Source organism: Sciurus carolinensis, chromosome 3 (assembly GCF_902686445.1).
Source record: "Sciurus carolinensis chromosome 3, mSciCar1.2, whole genome shotgun sequence".
Taxonomy (NCBI): domain Eukaryota; kingdom Metazoa; phylum Chordata; class Mammalia; order Rodentia; family Sciuridae; genus Sciurus; species Sciurus carolinensis.
Window position 1 is genome coordinate 13,958,711 of NC_062215.1, and position 9,390 is coordinate 13,968,100.

General features: G+C 42.2%; 2 non-coding genes across 2 annotated transcripts; both read right to left on the reverse strand.

Moving 5' to 3' along the window:
* Window positions 1-6,232: 6,232 nt before the first annotated feature.
* LOC124981458 (U6 spliceosomal RNA) lies at window positions 6,233-6,339 on the reverse strand. The gene has a single exon (XR_007107982.1). It is a non-coding gene; the product is annotated as a U6 spliceosomal RNA (small nuclear RNA).
* A 2,978-nt stretch (window positions 6,340-9,317) lies between these two features.
* Window positions 9,318-9,390, reverse strand: Trnar-ccg (transfer RNA arginine (anticodon CCG)). Its single transcript has one exon. It is a non-coding gene; the product is annotated as a tRNA-Arg (tRNA).

Sequence of the window (9,390 nt, forward strand, 5' to 3'; positions counted from 1 at the left end):
TGAGCATCTACTATGTACGTGTTGGAATTTTTCAAGTGATAGAAATGCTTTTGTTATTCATGAGCTTCCCGAATCATACCTGAGTTCATGCTAGTTAAGGTGGCTCTTGGAGGGTCTCCTGGTACTTCAGGATGAGGAAAGATACCATGATATGGTCAGAGGGTTGGGACTTTGAGTGAGGCCAACAATCTCTAGGTAAGAGGAACTCTAGAGATTGAGTTCACTTCCATGGTCAATCATATCTTTCCAATGAAAGCCCAACTGGAAACTGTGGACTCTGAAACTTCGTGATTGGTTGGGAAGTTGGTGTGCTAGGAAGATGGTATGCCTTGTTGCACAGAGAGAGGACGCATTTGGGACCCTGCCAGAACTTGCCATAGGTGCTTCTTAATTAGGCTGGCCCTAATTTGCATCCTTTAAATTAAACTGTAATCTCAAGTATAGCACCTTTCCTGGTTCTGCAAGGGAATTCTAGAGAATTATGAAACCTGAGCAGGATCATGAGGATCCCCCAGATTTGTAGCCAGTTGACCTGAAATAAGGGCAATCTCCTTATGGACCGCACTCCTGCATCCATAGGGTCTGTGCTAACTCTGAGTGTCAGTGCCATAATTGAATTACAATATACAAGTTGGTATCAGAATCCTACGTACAAAGCACTGTCTTAGAAGCCAGAAATACTACGCATACTGCTCTTCAAAAAGAGTATAATACCATGGCTTTGGTTTCCCTTATGTAAATTACAATCCCATTTTAGTTCTGTTTCAGGAACATCTTGATTGGGGCCAGTGTGTCCCCAGAATTCTTCAGACTTTCACAGACAACCCCTAAACTTAATTCCCACAAGCACTAGTCTAAGTCCTGGATTATGAAGACATAATTCTCCTCCCCTAAGTGGGTCACAGACTATTATGGGAAATAACATTTAATACATTATGTTAAGTGCAACATGATAGTACCTGCTAGAGAGAAAGGAGTGGTTCATAGGAGGTGGAGGCAAGTAAAGGTTGCTGGGAGACATCACATATGTGGGGTCGACCATCCAGAGCCATGGGTACTGCATCTGTGAATTCAAGCAACTTCTGATAAAATATATTTTTAAAATTGTGTCTGTACTGAACATATCCAGACTTTTTCTTGTCATTCATTATTCCCTAAACAATACAGTAGAACAACTGTTTACACGGGATTTACATTGTGTTGTGTATTACAAATAATCTAAGTTTTTTTTTTTTTTTTTTTATGGTGCTGGGAATCAAACCCACACACTTGTGCTTGCTAGGCAAGCACTTTGCTGACTGAGCTATCTCCCCAGTCCTAAGATTTTTTTTTTCTTTTGGTATTGGGAATTTAACCCAGAGGTACTTAACCACTGAGCCACACCCCCAGCCCTTTTTATTTTTTTATTTGGAGACAGGGTCTCACTAAGTTGCTTAGGTCCTCACTAAATTGCTGAGGTTGGCCTTGAACTTGTGATCCTCCTGCCACAGCCTCCCAAGCTTCTGGGATTACAGGCGTGCACCACCATGCCTGGTATGGACATGATGTAAAGTCCACAAGAGAAGGTGTGTATGTTGTTGCAAATACTACTCCACCTTATATGAGGCACTTGAGTATCTACAGATTTTGGTATCTGAGGGCATCCTGGAACCAATCTCCCAGGGATACTGAGGGAAAATATCACGTAATTATATTAAATACTCCAAAAATTTGAAATTAGAGTTTTCAACAAAACAAAACTTTCAAACCAGGCACAGTGGCATATGCCTGTAGTTCCAGCTATTTGGGAGGTTGAGGCAGAAGGATCACAAGTTTGAGGTCAACCTCAGCAACTTAGTGAGACCCTACCTTGAAATTAAAAAATAAAAATAAGGACCGGGGCCTGGGGGGATAGCTCGGTTGATAGAGTTCTTGCCTCACAAGCACAAAGCCCTGGGTTCAATCCCCAGCACCACAGGAAAAAAAAAAAAAAAAAGAAGGGATAAAAATAAGACCTGGGAATATAGCTTAGTTGGCAGAGTGCTTGCCTTACATGCACAAGGTCCTGGGTTCAATCCCCAACACAACAATAAGTAAACAAACAAATAATAAGTAAAAATAAAAAGGACTGGGGATATAACTCAGTGGTAAAGTTCCCCCAGGTTTAAGCTCCAGTACCAGAAATAAAAGCAAACAAACAATAACCTTCAAAATTCATTTCTAAGCTATTTTTATAATAGTAGTTGGAATAGTCACAATAGGAAAAAAATGCTCAAGAGATTGGTAGAAGCTCCAGGTTCAGGATAATGAACTGGTCCTTGGGGAAGGCAGGAAATTGGAGAAAGAAGGGCTTGAGAGGCCTTCCATTCTGTGTTAGTCATTTATTGCTACAGAACACATTATCCCAACATTCTGCAGATTAAAACAATAAGCATGCTATTTCATACTTTCAGTAGGCTGGCAGTTTGGCACTGGCTTAACTGGTGTTCTGCCCAGGACGTTTCGGTTGGTCTGCGGGCTGGGGCTGTAGTCTGACCTGCAGGCTCAGCTGGGGGAGGGTCTGCTTTCCAGTTCATAGTTCATGCACTGGCTGGCAGCTGTAGACTCCTGCTGGGTTTTGGAAGAAGACTGAAGTCCTTGCTAGTGGGGGACCCCCCCCATAACACTCTCTCTCTCTCCTTCTCTCTCTCTCTCTTTCTCTCTCTCTGTCTCTCCATATGTATACGTATAATTTTATGTATGTGTGTGTGATTTTTTTTTTAATTGAAGAAAGTCTTCTTTTTGTGTGTGTGTGGGGGGAAGGGGGTTTACCGGGAACTGAACTCAGGGGAACTCAACCACTGAGCCACATCCCCAGCCCTATTTTGTATGTTTTGTGCAAAGACCGGGTCTCATTGAGTTGCTTAGTGCCTCACAGTTGCTGAGGCTGGCTTTGAACTCTCCATCCTCCTGTCTCAGCTTCCCTAAGTCGCTGGGATTACAGGTGTGCACCACTGAGCCTGGCCTGGAGAAAGTCTTCTAAGAATAGCCCAAAAGACACCAGGGACATTGGTAAACAAAAGACTGATGGATTTTACTGTACAAAATTTAAAAGTTCTGTGGGAAAAAAAATCAGTAAAAAGTTAAATATTAAACAAAATATTCTGATGAAATATTTACAACATATATAGACAAATCATATGAACAGGCAATTAGCGAAAGAAGAAATACAAATGGACAGTAAACCTGTGGGGGAAATGTGTAGTATTATCAGTGATCAAAGAAAAGCCACATAAGACAAAAGAAATCTTAAGGAAAAACAAACGAACAAACAAAACTTTAGAACAGCAAGAACGTAAAATGCTGGTGATTTTCAAATGTGGGGAAATAGGTGTTATAACATTCCTATACTAACTGCTGCTCTGTGTGAACTGAGGTGATGCATCTGGGTGTCCAGTCAGCAATATGTAGCAAAAATGTGGAAATGGTCATAGGCTTTGACCCAACAATACAGCATCCAGGAACTTGGTCATTTAAAATTATTATGGAATCCTGTAATTACTGAATTATAAATAGGTTAATAGGTATTAAAGTTTTAAAAACCATGTCATAAAAATGTATCTGTAAACAAAAAATTACTTGTATACCATCATCCCACGTTTAGATTCAGAAATTATGTAACATATTTACATGTACATACCTGCATAGAAAAAGTTTGGAAATTGATATGTGAAACTATTTAGTTATTTCTAAACAGGATTATAGTTGAGGTTTTCTTTTTGCTTATTTGTGATATCCAATTATTCTGCAATTAATAGGTATTTCTTGTATACGGCTCTTTTTTAAAATTATGACAATCTTTTATTTTTACAGACTGCATTTTGATTGATTGTACACAAATGGGGTACAACTTTTCATTTCTATGGTTGTACACATCTCTTCTTATAAAGACACTGATCCTTTCGGGGGCTCTAACCTCATCCGAACCTAAGCACCTTTCAAAGGCCAGATTTCCAATGCCATCACCCTGAGGGTTAGGGCTTCGCCATGTGAATTTGAGGGGGCATACACTGAGCCCGTATTCAGTGGTCCCCTTCTTTGCCTGTTGATGCAGCAGCAGGACAAGCCCTGGATGACCCGGGTGGGCAGCCTCAGCCTCCACCTGAATGGAACCCTCACCGTTTCCTGGTCTCAACATTTTTCCCTCGGCCACTAGGACCTCCGCACCCACTGTGTTCCAGATCTCTGGCAAGAGAAGCAAAACTTTCTTCTTGTTATTTATTATCTAATTATTAGAGGCCTTCCACGGTGTATTGGTTATCTATTACTGCATAACAAATCATCCCAACATTCAGCAGCTTGAAACAATAAACCTTTGTCACTCCGCCCTTTCTGGGGGCCGGCCAGCTGCGAGTGGCTGGAGAAGGGCCACGCCCACCGCCCGCCTCCACATTCTGGACCCGCGCATTCTGGCGTTGTCTAGATCCAGGGAGGTAGGGTTTGCAGAAGCCTTGCAGGCAAGGGAGGCAAATGCAGACGCAGAACCTGAGTCTGCCCTGAGAGAAAGAGGCGCAGTGCGCACACCCCAGCCTGTCCTTACGAACAAGGGATTATTGTTCAGCCCCGCAGGGTGCGACCCTCACCTTGGAGAGGCGCCCTCTGCTGGCCGCTCCTGAGATTCGCGGCCAGGAGCCTCCGCCAATCCTTTTCCCCTTGAGGTTGGAGTTTTCAACCTCCCTCCACTGAAGGTGTTGCTTGAGGCTCTGATTCTCATCCCACGTGCTGCCGCCGCGGAATTCCCGAGAGTAGGAAAAACTAGCATCATTACCCATTTTTAAGGCTGGAGTATGGTGCAACTTTAAAAAGCAAAAATTTGAAAATTAATGCTATTGCATTGTATTTTCATATGGATTCTGCTATAGTTTCTGGCATTCCTAAATGAGTTTTGAAAACCTGCACTAATACAATACTAATAAAGATTTGTATTTACTCAAATGTTCGTTGCAAACATTAAAATTCCAATGTAACCAAGTCTTAAAAATAGGCCAAACTAATCGATATTGTTAGAAGTACGAGGTAGCAGTAGAAGGGGAGTCAATAGTGAGCCAAGACCTGTGTTTTACTACGGTATGGGGATTGAACTCACGGGCTCTGTACCACCATGCTACAACCCCAAACCTTCATTTTTTAAATTTTATTTTGAGACAGAGTCTCGCTAAATTACCCAGGCTGGCTGGCCTCCAACTTGGGATCCTCCTGCCTCAGCCTTCCCAGTTGCTAGGATTACAGGCGAGCACCACTACTACCAGACTAGTTTCATGGTCTGAGTGCAGATGATACAAATGTGTTCAGTTTGTGAGCACTAATCTGCACACACGGGTGAGTTTTTCTGATTGTATGTTAGTTACATGTTGATAACAATTATTTTTTAAAAATTCATAAGTAAAATAGCCTATAATTAAAAATAAATCATGACCCTAATAAATACTATTTATCTGACTCAATTAAAAAATGATCATTTTAAGTGAAAAGTTCAAATAATTTAATTTCTCCGAACAATTGGATCCATGGTCATATAACGCTAATGGGCACAATCACCCCAGTCTCCATACTGTCAAATGAATTCTGACCTATTCCAACATTTATCCCTTCACAGGCCAGCCTGTCCTGCGCAGCAATATTAGGGTTTTAGAACTAGGCCTTAGGCTCAAGAAGCTCAAGAAAGACCTGTGGGAGGCAGGGCTTCCCCCTGCTCACCCCAAGTGTCTCAGGTGGGAAACATCTTTGACTTCCTCTCTCATTTTACCCCTGAACCTGTTTGGGGAACTAGAAGAAATCTCAAAAATGGGGGCATGGATGAGGCCCTAAAATATTTTAATGTGGCCCATCGATAATATAGCTGTACAATGCCTGCTTGCTACACCGCTCAGGCAATCTTGGCATTGTGGGCATTTTGCCCTGGATCCTTTTTCATTTGGGGAACGTCCTGTGTGTTATAAGATGTTGAAGAACGGCCATGACTTCTCCCACTGGGTACCTCCCACTTGTGATTATTAAAAATGTGTCCAGACATGGCCCAATGTCCCCTGGGAAGTAAAACTGTCTACAGTAGACCAAACCATCTGGCTAAAAGAAATGATTGACCTTTACCACAGCAGAGCATTTTTAAATCTTCAAGTTGATTTTAAACCACTTTTAACCATATTATGTAATATATCTTAGTTTTATCTTTCTTCTTTTTTTTTTTTTCCTCAAGCCAAACTGTAAACAGCTTAAAAATATGGAACGCTCCACAAATTTGTGTGTCATCATTGCACAGGGGCCCTGCTAATTTTCTCTGTGTTGTTCCAATTTTAGTATATGTGCTGCTGAATTGAGCACTCCTCTCGGTCTTGATGTAATAAATCTGATGTGCCTGCCATTCGTTAAAAGTTGTTAACTTTGTTCCAAGGTCTCTTGCTCTGTCTCCCAATCATGTCAAAGGGCATACACTTTATATTGCAAAATAAAATGGGAGCCTGTGAAACTTTTGCAGTTTACATCACCTGAAATTCACGGTGGTGATAGAATAATTATGCAGAATATGAAAAGGAAATGTACAAGATTTGTGCAAGGGAACAGTAAGGGTGTTCACCATGGCAAGCATCGATGGCACTCGACTCAAATTTCTGTGTAAGAAATTAGCTTTTCCTATTTGTAGGAAGAGTGGATAGGAGGGTAGTTCCTGGGTGGCCTCATGAATCAACATAAAGAAACATCTATGACCCAAGCTGGACCAATCGTAACTCTCCCCTGGAAACTTAATTCTGGAGAGAGTGACATCTCTCTGGGATGAAGAAAATCACTAGAGGTGCTTATTTTGGTGATGACCCTCTGGCTCTGAGAATCATAGCGATTCCAGCTTCTTGCACTTTGGGGTCCTCTGGTGTATCCTTGCTTCCTACTGTGGTCCCCAAATCGGGTCCTCCAGCTCCACCTCCCCTTCTCTTTACTGGGTGCCCCTCCCCTCTTGTCTTTCCGGTGAGTTATCAGGTGCTTTGCTTCAGGCCTGATTTGCCGCCACCATTGGCAACAAGAGGAAACTGGAACTACTGAGCAGTTGTTCGCAGAAACAAGAAAAAGAGAAGCTCCTGGAAGCCTGGGCCAAGAATATGAAAACTGGGGCACGGACCAAAGACAAGGGCAAGACAAAAGCAAGACGAGGACTGAGAGGTATTTCTTCAATTTTCCAACTAACAGGTCACGCTTGGGAAGGAGCGTGCTGGGAGGCAGGGAGTGAGGACAGGGTGTGGAGAAGCCACTGGACACATGGAGATTGTCCTTGAGGCTGCCTGACTGCATGGAAAGAGGGCAACCAGGACTCTTGAGAGGCACCACAGGGCCAGTGGTGAGCTTTTCAGGAATGGAGACGCTGCAAAATACCTTGGGGCTCAGAAGAAATAGCCAGCAGAGGAGCAAGGCGAAGACCCAGGCAGCTGGGGAAGTTAATGACTTGCACCTTTCCAGTGACTGCTAAGTGACAGCTAAGTTTCCCAAAGAGAAAGGGGTAGGTTCAGAGCAAAGGCAGTGGGAAGGACTGACCTGGGCATGGGAAGGGACATTTTCTCCTCATGAGACAGGAGAGGGAAGGAATCAGGAACAGACCAGAGATGGAGGGAAGAGAAATTTGGAATTTGCATTGAGTGATCTGAATCCAGGATATTCAGGAGGCACTCCATCAATGTTTGCTGACCTCAGCTGAATGAGCTACGGTGGGTGAGTGAGAAACATCTTCCAGAGAGTTGCTGGGCGGGGGAGTGCCAAGGGAGGACTGAGGCAGGCCAGTAGCACCACGGAGGACTGAGCCACCCAAGGCAGATGCCTGGTGAATCTGCACACGCCAAGATCTGTGAGCAATACTTGCATTTAGGGAGCCGGGGTTACAGTGTCACCATTTTCCTCCAGATGTTGTCTACAAATGACAGGCAGGAGTCAGTGCAGTTCAGATTTTTTCAAACGCCTACTGCATGTATAGTCCTAATGTGGTCACCAGCTCCCAACTCTGAGTTAGAAAGAATGTGATGGAAATTATCCTCTGGTCTTCCTAATTCCTAATCTTAAAAAGGGGAGGACAAAGGTGTCAGTTAAAATTCTCCCTTGGTTGTTTAGTTGTCATTGTCGTCTTAATACAGTTTTTTATTTTGGAATAATTTCAGATTTACAGAAAAGTTACAAGATAGTGCAGAGTTCTCCTATATCCAGTTTCTCTGGATTTAACATGTGACCATATCATGATCCTTTGTCAAAACTAAGAAATCAACATTGCACATTACTAGCAACTACATTTCATACTGTATTCAGATTCCACTAATTTTTCCACCAAAGACCCTTTTTCTGTTTGAGACTCAAATCCAGTTTACCACCGTGACTTTAGTATTTAGTTGTTTTCAGAGTAGGACTTAACTCAGTGACATTCTTTTTGTACAAGTTTGCAAGAAGAGTTTAAACCGTTTATGTTAGTTAGCTGAACCAGTCTTTAACAGTCTGAACTCTATTTCTATTTCAATAATTTGTAGAAAACACATGCACGAATGTGCACCCAAACCCCCATATTCTAATTACAATTTACTATTCATAATACTTGAGGAAAAGAAACCATAAATTATGTTTATTATATTTGTGTGTTGTAACAGCACAGTTGCTTTTCTATAAAATCTGTTTAGCAGTGGAAACCTGGAGGCAGCCCAGTTGGATCTTGTCCCACGTCCCTTGGGATTAGGGTGAGGAGAAAGTCCTGCAAGTGTAGCTGCCCAGTGCGAAGCTCAGCCAGAAAAGCTAGACGGTAAAAGAGGTGATACTCTTTGTCCAGTTATCAGTTTATGTTTCCTAAGAATTTTTTTTCTTTCGAGATCAGTATAGACCCTGGGTGTGATCCCCAGCAACGCAAAAAACAAAAGAAACAAATAAATTGTATGAACGAAGCAAGAGTAAATTCTTCGTAAATATATACAATTTATATTTGTCAATTATAACTCAATAAAGCTGGGGGAAATACATTTTTCTCAGTATTTAGAGAATAAATTTATCAGTTTCTGTCATTCTATAAATGAGACTTTACATATTGCAGTGCTACTCCTGTACAAATGGGAAAAAATTGTTTAACGTTGGAGGAAATTCTTTTAAAAGGAGAGTAAATGCCCCTCTTTGGAAGCAGATTTAGTATTCCCCTCAAAGCTACAGTGGTTTCAAAACACTCCGATACTTCTCTCACTTTGTATTACAATAGATCTCAAAATCGCTGCAGAGAAGCGAAATAACGATTGCAAAGCCGACTTTTGGGTTTATAATCACCTTTCTCTCCACCAAAACTAATCTCCGTGCGACCCAGATGGGACTCGAACCCACAATCCCCAGCTCCGGAGGCTGATGCCTTATCCATTAGGCCACTGGGTC